The sequence below is a fragment of the Lactuca sativa genome, chromosome 3, assembly GCF_002870075.4.
Source record: "Lactuca sativa cultivar Salinas chromosome 3, Lsat_Salinas_v11, whole genome shotgun sequence".
NCBI classification, from domain to species: Eukaryota; Viridiplantae; Streptophyta; class Magnoliopsida; order Asterales; family Asteraceae; genus Lactuca; species Lactuca sativa.
The window spans coordinates 273,683,232-273,706,056 of record NC_056625.2 but is presented as its reverse complement, the minus strand read 5'-3'; positions in this window follow the sequence as shown (position 1 = coordinate 273,706,056).

Here is a 22,825-nt window from a genome sequence, read left to right as displayed (position 1 = left end):
AAAAATTTTAAATAAATAAACAAAGGAAAATAATAACGCTTTAGTTTAGTAATTTTGAGATTAAAAAGAAATTCTATTAATGAAATTCATTTATTGTTACATTAAAATACTATATAGAGTTTAATAAAATGAACAATAAAATAAAATGACAAGTGAGTAAAAATTAATTTAAAATAACTACAAAATTATATATGGCAAAAAAATATAAAATGTGGTAACTTGAATAATACTAAATCTATAACATGTAGCAATGAGACTTATCCTTAATAATCTATAACTTGGTTAATGTTATCCTTAGACATTAATAATACTACAACTCGTGACAATCGGGTGAGTTTGTGCGGATATTTATTCCGATGATATGATGTTGGCCCTCCGGTCGGCTATTTAATGTGTAGTTTATTTCATTATGAATTATAAGTAACATCCTTGTACCTAAAAGTTATAAGTTACAAAAGTATTATGATATTAACATTTCATAGAATATGTGAATTGCTTTTTATGAATTACATCAAAATATTATGATATTAATAATTCATGGAGTATGTGAATTGCATTTTATGAATTACATCTGCATGTCATGGAAAACAGTTTTCATATGACGATTTTTTTAATTGAATATTTGAATGATCATTTATAATATCGGATTTGGTATTATTTTAACTTCGAATTAGATAAATAAAATAATCACAAAGTTGGGGTTTTTTCATGTAAATTGCATTACTAGCACTTTTTTCCCAACAATTTGGAAAAAGGAGTTTGAAATCCTTTTTATTGGGTGTCGTGCTGTATGGATAAACCATTAACCAAGTCAAAGAAGTAAAGAGATGGTTGTTGAACAAAGTAATGACAAATAGTAGTGTCATATATATATATATATATATATATATATATATATATATATATATATATATATATATATATATATATATATATATATATATATATATATATATATATATATATATATATATATATATATATCATTTGACACCATTCTAATTTTGTGAGACCGTGAGACCAAATCTAAAAATAATTTTAAAATTCAAAATAAATGAAAAAATCCAAAAATTCTTTTTTTAAATATTATTTTCGGAACTTGAATTAGCTAAAAAAAATAAAAAAAATCCCGTTTTTTTATTTTTAAAATACGTGAAATATTCTAATTGAATATTACACTGTACATATTCTAAAAAATAATTTTAAAATGCAAAATAAATAGAAAAATCTAAAAATTATTTTTTTAAATATTATTTTCGGAACTTAAATTAACTAAAAAGAATAAAAAAAGTCCTTTTTTTTAAAAAAAATATGTGAAATATTCTAATAGAATATTACACTGTACATATATTCTAAAAAATAATTTTAAAATGCAAAATAAATGGAAAAATCCAAAAATTCTTTTATTAAATATTATTTTCGGAACTTGAATTAACTAAAAAAATAAATAAATAAATGTGTCTCATGGTCTCACAAAATTAGGCCGTCTCACATGAACCTAACCCTATATATATATATATATATATATATATATATATATATATATATATATATATATATAAAGAGAGAGAGAGAGAGAGAGAGAGAGAGAGAGAGAGAGATACGTTCAAATGTTTTTGATAACTATTGAGTGCATGAATGCACCAATAGGAATTTAGGAAAAAATAAATAATTAAATAAATCACTTAAGGGTATTATAGTAATCTTTGCATATTTAATTATGGTATATAATTAATATATTTAATATCCAGATATCAAAGTCAAACCCGGTAGAAATTGGAAGGCAACGAAGGCGGCTATTTTTTTTAACCTAGTCAAAAACCTACTAATGCGCATCCTTCTATTCAGTCGCATCATAACCTATTTTTCTTCCTCCATCTTCTTTGTTTTTCCCCTCGTAAATTGCATATCCACCTCCATCTTGGACCCAAAAAGGCATCAATGGCGTCGTCAGACTTCCGATCTCCACCTCCATGCCGATTTCATCCTTGATTCAGTTCCGCAACCAACTACTGTCAATCCCGTTTTCTCGAGATTATCTGGAGCTTCCGAAATCCAAGCAATTTCAGGAACAGGAGGTGATGTTCGGATTCGGGTTTCACTCAATTACAAAGGAGTACATTGTTGTGAAGATTGTGTACTACAAAAACGGGAAAGGGAAACGGAGGTCATCCGAAACAATAGGACTTACTCGAAATCGGAGGTTCAAATTCTCACCGCCATCCCTCTCTCTACATAAGAAAATTCCTAATTTGTGTGTATACAGGTCCAGAAGTGACAGTGTAATACAAATGCACATGAAAATCCTGGAGGTAAGTTTTTCTAACTAATCTTTACCCAAAATACAATTGAAACATCCATTCACCACATCTTTCTAAAGTCTCTATTGTCATCACGACCATCTGTTACTTCCCGATAAAATAGTGACCCACCATCACCATTTTTTGTTCCAGTCTGCATATAAAGCATCATTTTTCTGCAATAATGGGTTGAAGTTGTGTTGGATGGTTTTTGGGATATTAATCTGAGATGATTTTCTCATGATGATTTTCACATTTGATCTTAACGGTACACTAGATAACATTTTTCTTTTGGGGATTGATTTTTAAACTATATAGATGCCACTGCCTTTATGATGTTGCAAATTTATAGTCTGTGCTAATTCTTTTTTGACATCAGGAGCATTTCCAAGGTCAAAAAGACAAAAATAAAAAATAAAAAAAATAGAGTCGTTCAGATATCAATACATTGACACACAGAAACTCGGGTTTTAAGTTCAATTTTCATCTCATATGGCCTTTCACAACATTTTAGCTTGTTTGATGATAATGTCTAACAAGTGTTTGTTAAAATGCCTGAAAGAGAATCTAGAGAATTACTAGCAACACATGTTTTATGTAGTTGTTTAAAAAGGTAATTAATTTGTCTCTGTATTATTTTGGTTCAATTTGTGATTTTGAATTCCAATTTCTATTATCCCTTGTTATTGTTCATTTGGAATCTAAAATTATATTAGCAATAAATATAATACTTTTGAATGTATTCTATGTATTCTGTCAGAATGTATTCTGCCAGAATAAAATCTATATATTCTGCTTGAATGTATTCTATGTGTTCTGTCATATTCTATGTATTTTACCAGAATATATAACGTGATAGTTAATTGCAAGTAACATATGTTTAACCATTATTAGTTTTGTTGTATTTTTGATAGGAATGGCTGGAAGAATTTGTTGAAGACATAATAGGAATAACTTGAAGAATGAATAAATTTTGATCATACTCATGATTTAGGAATGTTGTTATTTTTTAAGAATTTTATTCAATTTTGTTGATATTCTTTTAGAATATGTATAATTATATTAAAATATATAAGATTTTTAGTCTGTAAGAATATGTATGAATTTAAGTTTGAATGAAACAATATTCTGCCAGAATAAAACCGCAAATTTATTTACTAGTTTATTGTTGACTTTTTGTCATTCTGATAGAATAAAGTCGGTTATTAGTAAAAATAATATTAAAATTTAATTAGAATTAATTTAAAAAATTCAGATTTTTTAAAAATAAGGGAATTAATGATCCCTTAAAATCTGACATTTCCTTTTTTAAAGTAGGTTAATTGACCAAAATACGCTTTTGCTGAAATTTGTGTGATTATATGATACATGCTAGCCTACTGTAATATCATAGACTCTCAGATCATAACTGTTGATTCTATTCATCCGATGGTTTAGATCTGTGCATTCTGGCACACAATAGTTAGTAAAAACAAAATAACCTAAGCATATATATATATATATATATATATATATATATATATATATATATATATATATATATATATATATATATATATATATATATATATATATACAAACACACACACACAACATAAAACATGTATAAAACATTCAATCAATATTCATTTCAAATAACACATAAAATATAAACACACAACACGTATTTTATAGAGAATACTTCGTATTTATGTGTTAGAAGAAAGTAACTACACACTCACTTGATCAGAAGATGAACGGACAACACTACGACTTTAAAAGCAATATTCTTCGGTAAATCTAGAAGATCTTCACACACCGGGCTTCTCGCAAGCAGAGTTTCGGCTTGGAAACTCTTTTCTTCTCGGGATATTCAGGCTTCGGGACTCGCTTCGGGTCTCAGGAATGATATCGGGGCTTCGGGGTATGAGTTGCACGCAAAACGAGGTAATACGGAAGTGGAGAGTGAGAAAGGAAAAACCAAACCCGGCTGCCCCTTTGATTTTTTCTATTTATAGGGTAAAAATGTTATACTCACATTGTGAGCCTCTTATACTCACATCATAAGCTCGATCATCATCTAGTGCGTCATTGCAACTTGCCTGCTCACGTCATGAGGACCCTACTCACGTCGTGAGTTCTGATAGACCTCGAAGTTTGTGTTCCGAGCTTCAGAAATTCATATCTTTCGCATAAGAGCTCCGTTTTCGACGTTTTTTATATCCACATGTAGGTGAGATTATACTCTACAACTCTTGTTTAGACTCCATCGACTGATTTTGAATTTAACTTTTATTATATTATTTTAGTAGGCCGGGACAGGAAAACTCTGTTAGAAAATCATATCTTCTTCATCTGACGTCTGTTTTCATCTGTCTTTTCACCGTTGGGCTACTATCGACGAGATCTTCGATTCTTATTTAGATTGTGTCACACCCTCAAACCAGAACGGCGGACACGTTCGAGGGCGGATGACTTCATGTAGTATCGAAACAATTGAATACATAGTAAGGGAAGTAAACACAACCATCATATATATAATTTGAAAGTTACATTGTTGTAAGATACTTGGTTCAAAAACAAATTACAATATGATGAGAAAATGAGTTGAAGACTGACGCCTTAGCATCACTTCTCCAAAAGCTGAAGTTTTACCTGTATTACTGAATCCCTGAGAAATACAAGTAGATTTGAAAGAGTAGATCAACATTTAAGCTGGTGAGTTCATAAGTATTTAATGTCAATGTTTGTATAAATTTGAATAGATTGTTTGTATTTGTTTGAAAAATTCCTAGAAAATCTCATATTTCCTACTAGTGTAAAAGTAGTCTTCTACCAAGACCCGTCTATTTTGAATGTTTACCTCTAGAAATCCAATATTTATTCATAAGTGTGTGGTAGTTTAAAAGTTCCAAAACTATAATGCAATAGTGTTTTTCATGCCTAGAATAGTAGATTTATGTATGTATAAAATCGCTAAGGCATTTGATAACCCTGTAAATCAACGTGTTTTTAATACTCCATGAGAGTTTTACAACCATGCTATTGACCCAGACTGCCTGTAACAACGTTCTTCAGGCGTTGGAGTGTTATGACGTTTGTCATGCCGGACCTGCCGGTCTAATTGTAGCTAATAGTTTAGGTGCGGGATTGTCAATCCCGTATAGATATATACACAAGTATCACTGTAACAACCCAAATTTTCACGCCCAAAAATTTCATTTTAAATTAAGTGGTTAGCAAAACTTTAGTAGTAAAACATCATCCGATCATATCAATTCATAAAACATATCTCGTGTCTGAAAACCAAAGCATGAAAATAATAATAATGTCAGAGTATAATCCCAGATCATCTCATAATGTGGAAAAACCAATGTGTGTGATGATGTGGAGCTACCGCGCCAGCTCTGTCCCCTTTGCTGAAGAGGTACCTGAAAACAAAACTGTAAACTGTAAGCACAAAGCTTAGTGAGTTCCCCCATCGTACCACATACCATACAATCAAAAAGCATACATACTGCCGGGCATTTCTGGGGTACCCGAACTACCCAGTACGGCCATTCTGGGGTGCCGACCTACCCGTGTCAAGCCATTCTGGGGCGCTAACCTACCCATGTCGAGCTATTCTGGGATGCTGACCTACCCATGTCGAGCTATTCTGGGGTGCTGATTACCCTTCGGTCCTAACGATCGAACCTCAGGGACTATTTCACCCCTACTACTACTATCACACATATCATAGCATAATCTATTGTCAGACATATCTGGGGTGTCCGACCTACCCTTCGGTCCTAACGAACGAATCTCGGGGACCTTTCCCCCTTCTACTACCTCTATCTCATATAACATATCATGCTAGCAGCTAAACATATCATAACATACTGTTAGGCATATATGGGGTTCCTAACCTACCCTTTCGGTCCTAACAACCGAACTCTTATCACTATCACATATCATATCATACTAGCATATAACATATCAGGTAGTAGCAACACATATGAATATCACAAAGACAAACATCTAACATACGATCCCTACTGGTGGGCCGGCATTGTGGCCGTAGACCCACCGCTACTGGAAGGTAACTCACCTCGAAAAGTAGTTGTTGAAAGTTTGCTTGCTAGACATCTGACTGCTGTACCGGTAATCCTCTGGCTATAAATCCATAAACATAGTTTAGTCACTCATAAATACCCTTAGGTCAAATGACTGACCTACCCCTGGTCCAAGGTCAAGTCCTTGGTCAAAGTCAACTTCCAGTTGACTGGACTCGTCGATTCATGGAACAGACTCGCCGAGTCCCTCTCCTACTATCCCAGTACTAACTCATCAAGTCCCTCTTCCCACTCACTGATTCACCCTTAACTCACTACTTGGGACGATTAGACCGACTCGCGATCCGACTCGTCGAGTCCGAGAACAACTCACCGAGTCCCACGAGCAGATCTCCTACTCGCTTCCACATCCTCACCAGAGCATCTATCTTGAGGATTTGGGTTTCTGGGACTATTGCTACACGTTAAATTGCTAATTCCGCGTGTAGCTACGAAGGGTTGGACCTTCTACACTTAAACCCCTCCTAACTTAGTAACAGTTCATATGACTCGCCGAGTTTGAAGAACAAGTTGTCGAGTTCCAGGCAATCTTCATAGGACTCGCCGAGTTGTTCATCCAACTCGTCGATTCTAAGACCATCTTCATAGAACTCGCCGAGTCCCTTCAATGCTCCTCCCATACAGACCAAATCTGAGACATGCAACAGTTCCAAACCATAGATCTAAGCTCCTAGGGCGTGCTTATCACGTAAAGTTGCAAACTTTACGTGCATGCATGGCCCTATGAGCTCTAAAAGGCAATTCCAAGCTCTTTATGTGGTCATACACTCAATAGGGACCTCAATCACTTCAACCACAGATACTTTACACTTCTAAGATGTCTATAAGGTCCAGATCTGAAGTCCTTTCAGAACATTGAGCATAAACACATGGAGTTTGAGGTTTTAGGGCTTGAAAACCACCAATTAGGGACAAAAAGGGGATCTAATGAACTAGTGATCAAGGTAGGAACTTTTCTACCTAAATGGAAGCTTCTCACATTGTAGATTTCGGATCTACTTCCCCTCCTTGCACTCTTCAACCTCCTCCTTCTTCTTCTAAGCTCCAAACTTCCTTCACAAAGCCAAAAATCACTCACAAGAACAATATGGGGGCTAGGGTTTCGCTCTATAGCTCTCTGGAAGTGTTAGGGACAAGGGAGGCTGAGTTAGAGTGTTTAAATAGGGTGCAAACACCCGGGTTAGGGTTTCACTTGTCCAGCACGGACTCGTCGAGTCTGGGACCCGACTCGTCGAGTCCCTCACTTAAATCCTGTGCCAAAATCGCTCCTACTCAGCGAGTCGGGCCTCCAACTCGCCGAGTCCAAGGCAAAATGAGAAAAAATACGTAACTAGAAATTGTACCAGGAATCTGGTGTTACAAATCTCCCCCACTTATCTTAGACTTCGTCCTCGAAGTTTGCTGACCGTTCTCGGAACAATTCTGGGTAATGCTCCATGATTTCATCCACCGGCTCCCAAGTCCATTCCGAGCCTTTCCGGTGCTGCCATTGCACCTTCACCAACTCCACTCTTTTGTTCCTCAGATCCTTCGACTTCCTGTCGAGGATAGCCATAGGCCGCTCGATGTAATTCAGACTGTCATCGACCTGAATATCCTCCAAAGGCACCACTGCCGAGTCGTCCACCAGACACTTCCGCAACTGAGAGACGTGGAAAATGTTGTGGATCTGGCTGAGTTCTGCTGGCAGATCCAACCTATACGCCACCTTGCCCACCCAGGCTAATCCCGGAACGGTCCAATGTACATGGGGCCTAACTTGCCCCGCTTCCTGAATCGGATGACACCTTTCCAAGGCGACACCTTTCCAAGGCGACACCTTTCCAAGGCGACACCTTCAGGAGAACCATGTCTCCAACCTGAAACTTTAAGTCTGATCGGCGCTTGTCGACATAACTTTTCTGCCGACTCTGAGCAGTCTGAAGCCTGCTACGGACCTGTTGAATCCTCTCGGTCGTCTTGAGCACCACTTCGGTGCTGCCCATGACCCTCTGGCCAACCTCTCCCCAACATATCGGGGTCCTGCACTTCCTCCCATACAACATCTCAAAGGGGGGACGGTCGATACTCGCATGATAACTATTATTATACGAGAACTCCGCCAACGGAAGGTAGGTATCCCAACTACCTCCGAAATGCAGAACACATGCCCGCAACATATCCTCTAACGTTTGGATGGTCTGCTCGCTCTGACCATCCGTCTGTGGGTGAAAAGCGGTGCTGAAATGCAGACGAGTACCCAACTCGTCATGAAACTTCTTCCAAAACCTGGAAGTAAAACGCACATCCCTATCTGAAATCACTGACACTGGCACCCCGTGTCGCGCCACTATCTCCTTGATATAGATGTCGGCCAACTTCTCGGCCGAGATGCTCTCCTGAATCGGAATAAAATGGGCGCTCTTGGTCAATCGATCCATGATGACCCATATTGAATCCACTCCTCGCGCGGTCCTGGGAAGCTTCATGATAAAATCCATCGTAATATCTTCCCATTTCCACAACGGGATATCCAACGACTGCATCTTACCGTGTGGTCTTTGGTGCTCGGCCTTGACCTTCCTGCAGGTCAAGCAACACCCCACGTACCATGCTACATCCCGCTTCATGTAGGCCCATTAATAATCCAAACGAAGATCCCTATACATCTTCGTCACCCCAGGATGAATGGAGAATCTAGATTTGTGCGCCCCTCCCATCAAAACCCGGCGCACGCCTCCATGGTACGGCACCCACACCCTACGGTGTAGTGTCAACAATCCTCAACTGTCATAGTCGAAAGAGGAAATCTGACCCACAATCCTCTCACTCTTCCGATGTTCCTCCTTCATCGCCTCTTGCTGAGCCTCCCGAATCCGCTACAATAGCGGAGTCTCCACTGTCATCCACATGCAGATATCCCTGATCGGCGCCACCTTGCGGCTAAGTGCATCGGCCACCACGTTGGCCTTCCCAGATGGTAAAGGATCTCGCAGTCGTAATCCTTTACCACGTCCATCCACTGACGCTGCCTCATGTTTAGATTCGGCTGATCCATGAGGTACCTCAAACTCTTATGGTCCGTGTAAATGGTACATCGAACCCCATAGAGGTAATGACGCCAAATCTTGAGGGCAAACACAATAGCCCCCAACTCCAAGTCATGCGTTGGGTAGTTCGCCTCGTGAGGCTTCAGCTGTCTCGACGCGTAGGCGATGACATGCCCTCTCTGCATCAATACTGCGCCTAAACCTGAGATGGACGCGTCGCAGTACACAACAAAATCCTCCATGCCCTCTGGCAGGGCTAAGATTGACGCCTCACACAACCTCTGCCTCAGTGTCTCGAACGCTGCCTGCTGCTCAGGCCCCCAACGAAAGACCACGTCCTTCCTTGTTAGCCTGGTCAAAGGTACGACTATCTTGGAGAAATCCTGTATGAATCTCCGATAATAGCCTGCTAATCCCAGGAAACTCCGAATCTCAGATGGAGACTTCGGAACCTCCCATCTCATCACGGCCTCCACCTTGGCCGCGTCTACCGAAATCCCATTCTGGTTGACAAAGTGCCCAAGAAACTGCACCTCTCGCAACCAAAACTCACATTTGGAGAACTTGGCATACAAGCTCTCCTTCCTCAAAGTCTCCAGCACCTCCCGCAGGTGCTCCTTGTGCTCCTCCTGCGTCTTGGAATAAACCAAGATATCATCAATAAACACTATCACATACCGGTCTAACATCGGTCTACACACGCGGTTCATGAGGTCCATGAACGCGGGAGGAGCCTTGGTGAGCCCGAAGGGCATCACCACAAACTCGTAATGGACATAGCACGTCCGAAACGTAGTCTTCTACATATCCTCCTCTCTGACCCTCATATGATGATATCCTGAACGCAGATCAAACTTGGAGAACCAAGATGCTCCCTGTAGCTGGTCAAAGAGGTCATCAATCCTCAGGAGTGGGTAACGGTTCTTCACCGTTACCTTATTTAGCTCCCTATAGTCTATACACATACGATGCGACCCGTCCTTCTTCTTCACAAATAGAATCGGGGCTCCCCAAGGCAAACTACTTAGCCTGATAAATCCCTTGTCTAGCAGCTCCTGCAGCTGCGTAGACAACTCTTGCATCTCGGGAGGAGCCAACCGATATGGTGCCTTGGCTATCGGAGCCGCACCAGGGACTATGTCGATCCCGAACTCCACCTGGCGTTCCGAAGGTATCCCCAGCAGCTCCTCGGGGAATACGTCCGCGAACTCTCGTACTACGGGCACCTCGCCCACCGTCGCCCTACCCGCCTCCCGGGTATCCATAACATACGCGACATAACCTGCGCAACCCTGCTGGACGTAACGCCTAGCTCTCGTTGCTGAACATAGGGTTGGTCCTCGTTGTGGCCTCTTGCCCTGAATCACCAGCTCTCCCCCACTTGGGGTCCTGATACGCACCAACTACTGCGTGTAGTCGATCACTGCCCCATTAGGGCTTAACCAATCCATACCGATAATAACCTTGTTTGCTCGCAAAGGTATGGGAACCAGATCCACCAGGTAGCGCTCCTCGAATAATCTCAGCACACAATCTCGGAATACCGTCGATGCTCGCACCGAACGGTCATCTGCAATCTCTACGTCTAGAGGGCAATCCAACATGCCTGAAGACTCAGAAAATCTCTTGCTGAGCTCAAGAGAAACAAACGATCGGGTAGCACCCAAATCAAACAATACCTGAACTGGGATAACGTTCACATGGAACGATCCTAAACTGAGCACATACATAACATATCAAAATCACAGCAGCATATCATAACATCATAAATAAGAAGTCATACCCGTCACCACATCGGGTGTAGCGCGTGCCTCCTCGGTAGTCAACTGGAATGCTCGACTCCTCACCACTGGAGCCTCTGCTTTGCCCTGCCGGCTATGAGTGATCCGCAGGGTCGCTGGAGCTGGCGCCTTCACTGGCGCTGATGCTGCTGTCAACTGGGGGCAATTGGCTTTCTTTTGGCCCCTCTGGTTGTAGTGGAAACACAACAAATCAGACGTCTGAATAACCGGTGCAAGGGCAATACAATCCCTGCTAAAATGCCCCGTCTTGCCGCACTTGTAGCAGCCTGACGATCCCAGTCTACACGCCCCCTCATGTGGCCTGCCGCATTTCCTGCAGCAGCCCGGTCCTGACTGGCCTTTCGGCCTACCATCTGATCCCTTGGGTTTCTTCCCCGAAGCCCCAATCGACTGCCCCTCCTCTACTTTCCTCTTCCGGACATGCTCCAGATCGATCTCCCTCTCCCTTGCCCTGGCAATCATGGACTCCAGAGTAGGGCAAGCTGAAAATAACATGCTCCCAAATGTCGACTCGCAGCATGTCATGATAGCGGGTCCTCCACATATCCTTATCTCTCACATACTGGGGCACCAACAATGCCCTCTCTCGGAACTTGGCGATGATCTCTGCCACAGTCTCCGTAGTCTGTCTCATGTCCAAAAACTCTCTAGCCAGCTGCTGAAGCTCTACCGCTGGCGCAAACTCTACTTGGAACCGGGTCACAAAATCCGACCATGTCATAGCCTAAACAGCCGAGGCTCCCAATGAGTCACCAACAGACTCCCACCAGTCTCTAGCTCTGTCTCTCAAACACCCTGCTGCATATCTCACCTTTGACCCCTCGGGGCAGAAGCTGGTCAGTTGTGCGGACTCAATGTCCGCAATCCATCGTCTGGCAGCAATGGGGTCCTTCGCCCCATGGAAATCCGGCGCACCACTGCCCCTGAAGTCCTTAAAGGACAGTGTACGAGATCCAGACTGGCCAGATGCCATGTCACTCCTGAACGCCCTGAGGCGGTCCTCCATCAGCTCAACTATCCCTTCCTTGATAGACCCGAAAATGATGGGGTCGACTCAAGGATGCCTCTGGTGATCTCTTACGCGATGAACTCGCGTAGCCTCTCATCTACTGGCTCAGAACCTGATCCCGAACCCAATCCCTCTCCTGAACTGCCAACTGCTGGCCTTGGACGAAGTACCACCATTCTACAATACATACAGGCAACCATTAGTGATACTGATACCTCTAAAGGGATCACATCTATTACATGTTCCCTGGTCTTGCCTCAGTCCTCCTTTATTCGGGTACGGATCCTCTTCTTTCAGTAGTACGGGCCCATACTACCTTCCACATCTATCCGTACCTTCCTCAAGGACAACTTTGACTCCACCAGATCCCTTTCACCACTGCTAATCCTCTGCTATTCCCATTCTAGGCTTGCCCTAGGGAAAATCTCTAACTCCACCCAAACCGGTCCTCAACTGCTGAGGGCCTCCTTGTAGTGCCAGTTAGCCATTACCATAATACCATCACATGTGATGAGGCTCAGATAATCCTTCGAGTAACATACTCGTCCCTACAACGGTTAGACTCAAACAAGAGTTGCGCAATAGGGAGAAATCCAACACTCTGATATTATTCAACCCTGATCACATGTAATGTGACGTATTCACCTAATGACTAACTCCCATCACTAAGAGTCCCACAAAGCACAAAGCAAGCAGCATTCAGACGCAGGAAAACTACTCAAGCAAATCTGTCCTCATAATGAGAAGCTGAACTAGCATATAATGTTAGGCTCATAGTACCAGGCATAACCTAAATAGGCTATCCTACCACTATCTACTCAATACTAGCATGCAATTCTCATAAGATTAAGCACATAAAGCAAGCATATAAGGCATCATTCCTAGATCCTTTGTCCTATTCTAGCATGTTGTTCTACTGACTCTGATAAACATAGCATAACATTGTATGGGTACTTTGGGGAATACTTACTTGAGCTCGGCCGGTCGCGCACATCACACACTTGTTCCTTCTGAAAACTTTTCTGTTTTATTCTTTAGAAAACCAATTTCTTATAAAATCTTTTAATCCATCGGTTTGAGTCCAGATGCCCCCGAAGGTGTGTCCGAATCCCTCAAACCAGGGCTCTGATACCAACTTGTAACGACCCAAATTTTCACGCCCAAAAATTTCATTTTAAATTAAGTGGTTAGCTAAACTTTAGTAGTAAAACATCATCCAATCATATCAATTCATAAAACATATCTCGTGTCTGAAAACCATAGCATGAAAATAATAATAATGTCATAGTACAATCCAGATCATCTCATAATGCGGGAAAACCAATGTGTGTGTATGATATGCCGCTACCGCGCCAGCTCTTTCCCCTTCGCTGAAGAGGTACCTGAAAACAAAACTGTAAACTGTAAGCACAAAGATTAATGAGTTCCCCCATCATACCACATACCATACAATCACAAAGCATACATACTGTCGGGCATTTCTCGGGTGCCCGACCTACCCGGTACGGCCATTCTGGGGTGCCGACCTACCCGTACAACCATTCAGGGGTGCCGACCTACCCGTGTCAAGCCATTCTGGGGCGCTGACCTACCCATGTCGAGCTATTCTGGGGTGAATACCTACCCATGTCGAGCTATTCTGGGGTGCTGACTACCCTTCAGTCCTAACAACCGAACCTCGGGGACTATTTCACCCCTACTACTACTATCACACATATCATAGAATAATCTATTGTCAGACATATCTAGGGTGTCCGACCTACCCTTCGGTCCTAACGACCGAATCTCGGGGACCTTTCTCCCTTCTACTACCTCGATCTCATATAACATATCATGCTAGCAGCTAAACATATCATAACATATTGTTAGGCATATATGGGGTTCCTAACCTACCCTTTCGGTCCTAACAACCGAACTCTATCACTATCACATATCATATCATGCTAGCATATAACATATCAGGTAGTAGCAACACATATGAATATCACAAAGACAAACATCTAACATACGATCCCTACTAGTGGGTCGGCATTGTGGCCGTAGACCCACCGCTACTAGAAGGTAACTCACCTCGAAAAGTAGTTGCTGAAAGTCTGCTTGCTAGACGTCTGACTGCTGTACCAGTAATCCTCCGGCTATAAATCCATAAACATAGTTTAGTCACTCATAAATACCCTTAGCTCAAATGACTGACCTACCCCTGGTCCAAGGTCAACTCCTTGGTCAAAGTCAACTTTCAGTTGACTAGACTCGCCGAGTCCCTCTCCTACTATCCCAGTACTAACTCATCAAGTCCCTCTTCCCACTCACTGATTCACCCTTAACTCACTACTTGTGACGATTAGACCGACTCACGATCCGACTCGCCGAGTCCGAGAACAACTCACCGAGTCCCACGAGCAGATCTCCTACTCGCTTCCACATCCTCACCAGAGCATCCATCTTGAGGATTTGGGTTTCTGGGACTATTGCTACAATTTAAATTGCTAATTCCACGTGTAGCTACGAAGGGTTGGACCTTCTACACTTAAACCCCTCCTAACTTAGTAACAGTTCATATGACTCGCCGAGTTTGAAGAACAACTCGTCGAGTTCCAGGCAATCTTCATAGGACTCGCCGAGTTGTTCATCCAACTCGTCGAGTCTAAGACCATCTTCATAGAACTCGTCGAGTCCACTTTGGAACTCGCCGAGTCCCTTCAACCCTCCTAGCATACAGACCAAATCTGAGACATGCAACGGTTCCAAACCATAGATCTAAGCTCCTAAGGCGTGCTTATCACGTAAAGTTGCAAACTTTACGTGCATGCATGGCCCTATGAGCCCCAAAAGGCAATTCCAAGCTCTTTATGAGGTCATACACTCAATAGGGACCTCAATCACTTCAACCACATAGACTTTACACTTCTAAGATGACCATAAAGTCCAGATCTGAAGTCCTTTCAGAACATAGAGCATAAACACATGGAGTTTGAGGTTTTAGGGCTTGAAAACCACCAATTAGGGACAAAAAGGGGATCTAATGAACTAGTGATCAAGGTAGGAACTTTTCTAACTGAATGGAAGCTTCTCACAGTGTAGATTTTGGATCTACTTCCTCTCCTTGCACTCTTCAACCTCCTCCTTCTTCTTCTAAGCTCCAAACTTCCTTCACAAAGCCAAAAATCACTCACAAGAACAATATGGGGGCTAGGGTTTTGCTCTACAGCTCTCTAGAAGTGTTAGGGACAAGGGAGGCCGAGTTAGAGTGTTTAAATAGGGTGCAAACACCTGAGTTAGGGTTTTACTAGTCCAACACGGACTCACCGAGTCTGGGACCCGACTCGTCGAGTACCTCACTTAAATCTCGTGCCAAAATCGCTCCTACTCGGTGAGTCGGGCCTCCAACTCGCCGAGTCCAAGGCAAAATGAGAAAAAAATAGTAACTAGAAATCATACCAGGAATCCGGTGTTACAATCACGCTTTCCCTACAAGAGATTATGGTATATAATACAGGACTTTAACTATATACACTAAAGTACGTGAAGCTGAACGTCTCACAAAACTTAGTATCAAATAGATTTACGTATGAAAAGCTCGTTTGTTCTTGTATATGAAAGTATTTCTTTGATATAGTACTTATAGTATGTAAAACCTCTTGAATATTTAGTAAACTATACCTATTATAGTTTTTCTCAATTGTATGATTCGTTGTATGATAAACCCTAGTGCAGTATTAGCTTGGTATGTATGTATAACATTTGTAATAACCCTATTGAAAATTTATTCACCAAAAAATAAATGAAGTGTTTGACATTCGTATAAAAACATGTTTATATTCTTTAAGGACAAGATGTTATTGAATAGGTGTTGCATGCGAACGTTTTCATATGATAGTTAAGAATCACATATGATTTGTTATATAAAGATAAGTGTAGTAAAAGCTTATTGTTTTCCACACGAGAGTAACTGTGTGTTTTACTTATATGCCCCCCCCCCTTTTGAAAGCGTATAAAATCATTTATAAAGTATTCGAAAACGTAGTTGTAGGGGTATGAACTCACTTGATAGATAAAAGAATGTGAAACGAAAACTGAGCAGAACTTCGACTAAGCAAAGTTGAATTTCTCGGGATTCTCGGGAATCTCGAGAGTGAAAAACCTTCCTTTGGAACTTGGGTACGGGGGGTTTAAACGCAGAGCTTCGGCATGAGAGAGAGAGAAGAAATGAGCAATGAAACCCAACACCTTCGGATGCTATTTATAGCCCCAATTTGGGCGCCATGTCATGGTATCCTCTTCCATTGACGAAACGTTTGCTGACGTACCTGGCACCCATCAGTCAAAATACCACGTCGTGGGCTTCTTCACCATGTCGTGGTAGGCCTGACAGCCTCGGATTTCGGGTCTCGAACTTGTAAAATGCATAGCTTTCGCGTACGAGCTCCGTTTTTGACGTTCTTTATATTCACGCGTAGGTGAGAATATACTATACAACTCTTGCTTAGACTCTGTCGGCTAATTTTGAATTTAATTTTTATTATTTATTTTTAACAGGCCGGTACACGAAAAGTCCGTTAAAAATCCGTAACTTCTTCATGTGATGTCCATTCTCGTCAGACTTTATACCGTTGTGCTACTATTGTTGAGATCTTTGATTCTCATTTAGGTTGTATCGGCTAAAAATCTCTCGATCTCTATTTCGAGTATTTTAGCTGTCTGCTATATCCGAAACTTGGAAGTTCTTTTTATGTATGTTCATGGTTTAATGATATCTACAACTTTCATTTAGATACTTAAGGTTAAAAAGTATTTTATTAAAACTTCGCGTTTTACGTTTAATCGTATTGACGGTTTAGTTGTGAATCTTAGGTTGGTCATAACTTCTTTGTTATAACTCGGATTTTAGTGCTCTTTATATTTCTAAAAACACTGACATGATAACTATCAGTTTAGGCAACCCAATAGAGACTTTTGAACATTTTATTTTTGGACGCTAATTTCATTATATCAAAAGATACTACAATTCTTGACTTTTTAGGTCATTACATTGATTCGAAATATCGGGTTGTCACATCATCCCCCCGTTAGAGGGAATTTCGTCCCGAAATTAAATATAAAGCTAACATTTTTGGATTAGGAAAAAAGATGCGGGTACTTCTATTTCATCTGATCTTCACGTTCCCAAGTATATTCAGGTCCCTGCTTTGCATTCCAGCGGACCTTCACAATGGGTATGCGACTTTGTTTTGTTCTTTTAATTTACCTATCCATGATCTCAATTGGTTCCTTTACAAAGTGAAGACTCTCATTGATTTCGATTTCGTCTAGACGGATGACGAGGGTCTCATTGGACAAACATTTCTTCAAGTTTGACACATGAAAGGTAGGATGTACGTTATTGAGTTCCTGCGGCAGTTGAAGTTTGTATGCTATCGGGCCGATCCTTGCAAGGATCTCGAATGGTCCGATAGATCTTGGGTTTAGTTTCCCACGTTTTCCAAAACGTATTAACCCCTTCCAGGGCGAGACCTTCAATAGCACTCGATCCCTAACCTGAAATTCTAAGGGCTTTCGTCTTTTGTCTGCATAACTCTTTTGTCTATCTATTGAAGCCTTTAGTCGTTCCCAAATTTGTACAATCTTCTCAGTCGTTTCTCTTATAATTTTCGGGCATGTGAGAGCGCTGTCGGGTACTTATCCCTTAGCTAGTTCATGTCACCCACTTCAGCCCAGCACAGTGGTGATCTGCACTTCCGGCCATAGAGGGCTTTGAATGGAGCAACTTTAATGTTGGAGTGATAGCTATTGTTGTATGAGAATTCTACTAGTGGTAAATGGGTATCCTATGCTTTACCAAAATCGATTTCACAAGCTCTTAGCATATCTTCCAAGGTCTGTATGGTCCTCTCACTTTGACCGTCAGTTTGTGGATGGTAAGCGGTACTCATGTCTAGTTTCGTTCCAAGAGATTTTTCTAGCGACTGCCAGAATCGCGAGGTGAACCTACTATCTCTGTCGGAGATTATGGATATTGGTACACCATGTAGTCGTACAATCTCTCGGATGTATGTTTAAGCTAGCTTCTCCATCTTTTCGGTTTCCTTTATGGGTAGGAAGTGTGCGGATTTTGTTAATCTATCGACGATTACCCAGATGGTGTCTAGCCCACCTGTTGTCTTGGGTAATTTGATTATGAAGTCCATGGTTATCTGCTCCCACTTTCACTCGGGTATTTCTGGTTGTTGTAGTAATCCTGATGGCTTTTGGTACTCTACCTTGACTTTGGCAGAAGTCAGACACTTGCCCACATAGGTAGCGATCTCTACTTTCATGTTCGGCCACCAATACAGTTTCTTGAGGTCCAGATACATCTTGTCTGAACCTGGATGCACGGAGTATCGAGTCTTATGAGCCTCGTTCATGACCACATCTCTATATCCACCAAACTTCGGTGTCCAGATTCGATCCACGAAATAATGAACTTCGTCGTCCTTGACTTCAAAATTCTTATCCATTCCCCCCTCAAGGCTTCACTCATCACATTCTTTGCTTTCAATGCTTCCTTCTGAGCTTCCTTGATTTGCATGGACAGGTGTGAATGGATCGTCACGGTTAAGGATTTCACTCGACGGCCCGAGTATTCCTTTTGACTAAGAGCATCAACTACCACATTCGCTTTTCCTGGATGATAACGAATTTCACATTCGTAGTTATTCAACAGTTCAACCCATCGTCTTTGCCTCATGTTGAGTTCCTTTTGATTGAGGATGTGTTGTAGGCTCTTGTGATCGGTAAAGATTGTGCATTTTGTGCCGTAGAGATAGTGTCTCCAAATCTTTAAGGTGAAAACGACTGCTCCTAGTTCGAGGTCATGTGTAGTGTAGTTGACTTTGTGCTTCTTGAGTTGTCTCGAGGTGTAGGCGATGACCTTTCCTCGTTGCATCAGAACACATCCAAGACCTTGATTAGAGGCATCACAGTAGACCACGAAGTCTTCTATTCCTTCTGGCAAGGACAATATAGGTGTGCTGCATAGTACCTGCTTCAGTGTTTGGAATGCAGCGTCTTGTCTTTCTTCCCAATTGAAAATTACACCCTTCTGTGTCAAGGTGGTAAGTGGTTTAGCAATCTTCGAGAAGTTTTGTATAAATCTTCGGTAATAGCCAGCAAGGCCCAAGAATTGTCGGATTTCCATTGGGGTTTTGGGAGCTGACTAGTTCTCGATTGCCTGGATTTTTGAGGGGTCCATGTGTATCCCGTCTTTTCTAACCACGTGACCTAGGAAATCTACTTTCCGAATCCAAAATTTTCACTTTGAGAATTTTGCGTATAGCTGGTCTTTTCTTAGAGTTTCCATGATTTGTCGGAGATGTTGACCATGTTCCACTTTACTCTTTGAATAAATGAGTATATCGTCTATGAACACGATCGCAATTTTTTCCAGGAATAAACGAAACACTTGGTTCATTAAGTCCATGAACACCGCCGATGCACTTGTTAATCCAAAGGGCAACACTACAAACTCGTAGTGACCATAACGAGTTTGAAAGGCTGTTTTGGGGACATCTCATTCCAAGACTCGTAGCTGATGATACCCGGATCTCAAATCGATCTTCGAGAAATAACTCGCTCCTTGGAGTTGGTCGAACAAATCGTCGATGCATGGTAAGGGATATCGGTTCTTGATAGTGAGCTTGTTGAGTTCCCGGTAGTCGATGCACATGCCGAAAGATCCATCCTTCTTCTTGACGAACAGGACTGGCGCTCCCTAAGGTGAGAAGCTCGGTCTGATGAATCCTTTGTTGAGTAGTTCATTTAATTGGTTGGATAATTCCTACATCTTTGCTGGCGCTAAACGATACGACGACTTAGCTACTGGGGTAGCTCCGGGAATTAAATCGATCCTGAACTCGACTTGTCGTTCTGGTGGGACACCTGGAAGATCTTCAGGGAAGACATCAGGAAAATCGCAGACTTCTGGAATGTCTTTGAGGTCTTTCACATCTTTTTCCTTATCTACTACGTGGGCTAAGAAGGCATGGTACTCCTTATGCAGGTATTTCTGGGCTTTAATGCAAGAGATGATCTGTAAATTGGTACCGGGATTGTCACCATAAATGACAAGAGTTTCACTGTTTGGCAGATTTAGGCGAACGACCCTTTCATGACAAAGTATATCAACATGGTGTATGCTTAACCAATCCATACCGATGATGACATCAAAGCTCTTTATAGTGATTTACATTAGATTGATTTGAAATGAATGTTCGTTTAGAGTTAGTGTGCAGCCTATGTACATATCGTTTTTGGTTTCTGTTCTACCGTTTTCCATTTCTACTGTAAATATATTATTGAGTGATTGAGGGTTCTGTTTTAGTATGTGCTTGAATTTATGACTCACGAAACTCCTCTCCGCACCACAATCAAAGAGTATGCATGCATAAGCGTTATTGAGGAGAAACGTACCCGTAACCACCGTGGGGTCAGCTATTGCTTCGTTCTGCCCTATTGCCAGCACTCTTCCTATGCCGCCGACATTCCTTGTCTTAGGGCAGTCCCTCTTGTAGTGTCCAGCCTCCCCACACCCATAACACGCCTGGCACACACCGGCCCCAGGGACTTGAGTGATTGGTCGTGCCGGTGCCTTATAGAAACGGGTAGTGTGCCTCTTCTTGTTGCAGTTGTTGTAGTGCATCTCCTGACAATTTTTGATGCGATGGAAATTGAATTTACTACACTTCGGTAGGTTCCCAGCATATTGCTTCGCTGGTGCAGAGGTAGCAGGAGTAGTAGTGGGGGTAGTAGCGGCATGGACAGCCACTATTTGTTGCTTCTTGGAAGGTTCCTGTGAAAACTGACTCTTCCTCTTGTTCCAAAACTTCTTCTTGCTGTTGTTGTTGGTACTGATGATGTTGTTGTTGTTTCCTATGGTTTGCTTCGGGACAGCAGTTGCAAAGCCTTGAAAGATTCCATGGTCAACGAGAGCTTGTGCCAACTGTTTGGCGCTATCGAAAGTAACTGGTTTGGAAGCTAGTACACTTCCTCGAATCTGGGGTGACAGTCCCCAGATGTATCTTTCGATCTTCTTGCTCTCTAGAGCAACCATCCATGGGCAAAGGATTGCCAAATCACTAAACCTATTGGTATAGGTTGTGATGTCCTAGCCTACCATAGTAAGGCCCCAAAGTTCCTGCTCTAGCTTTTGTACTTCGCCCCTTGGACAATACTCTTGCATTAACATTTGCTTTAGATTCTCCCAGCCCATAGAATTTGCCACTACCAGAGTTAGTGACTTGACGTGTCCATTCCACCACGTCAGAGCTCTCTCAAAGAATGTACAAGCGGTAAATTTTACCTTGCTCACTTCCAGACATGCACAGATCTCGTAAACTACTTCTATTTTCTCTATCCATCGTGATAGAGCCATTATCCCTCCGGATCCGTTAAAAGTCATGGGCTTGCTATTAGTGAAGTCCTTGAAGGTGAAATCCCCTGAACGACCTTGACGTTGGCCACTCGTAGAGATATTTACTCCTCCTCCAAACCCATTATTACTCATCTATGCCATTGTTGCCGTCACTGTAGCTGTTACAGTAGCTATCAATGCGGAATTTTCCGTCGACGGAGGGGGTGGTGGTGGAGGTGTTGCATTGTTGACACGACGTGTAGATCTATGGGGCGACATCGTGCTGCTAAAGAAATAGAATGAAGAACATAAGTTTTTAATGATTGGAAGTTGTGTGTTAATAAATTTGTTATTATTATTATTATTATTATTATTTTCTTTTATCAATTTATAAATTCGACTGACCTATCCAAGGTTTAGAGTTTGACTCATAATAAAAGTTTGCATAGTGATAGATAAACTTATGAATTTGAGTGGTAGTCAACGAATTTAAACACAAAGGAATTTCTTCATATATATTTTAAACACATGCTGAGTTACATTTGAACTTAGGAAAATTTCGACCCTTCTAAGGATCTCCGATACAAAAGTTAAAGAAAAGTAAGACTTTTAGCCGAGTTCCTATTCTATAACAAAATTTTGGGATTCGGCAAGTACTACTTGTGACGTAGGTTGCGCCTGGAGCTTGACTCCGCGTCTAATTGATTTGCTTCCATAAGACGCCTATCGAAAGCAGCTTGCTATTCCCTTATCTCAGAAAGGGCTGTAATTAGTTGTGGTTGGAATGTGTCGGTTTAGAGTTGGGCATTATCCTGTGCCCTGTCCAGTCGACGGATGTCGGAAGTGTGAACTTGTACCTCCACGTTGACTTCACGAATCCGGTTAGCTTGAACCTCGGATTGATAGGACTGGTTGGCTAGTTTGCCTACCATGACTGGGAGTGCTCGGTCAGCTGAACCTCCATCCATGACGTCATAGTAGTCCCGACACATACCGTAGGGAGGACGTAACCCTTTTTGTTGCCTCTAATGGTGACGGTGACTTCCCCAAACGGGAGTTGGTCCCTGAAAGTTTCTCCTAAAAGAAGGAGGTTGAGCGGCTGGAGGGTCGATTACTTCTGGTTCTGAGTCTGTCCTAGAGTCATCCCGTTCTTCCAACTCGATAGGTTCTTCATCCTCTTTGGGTCCTCCTCTACCCATCCTC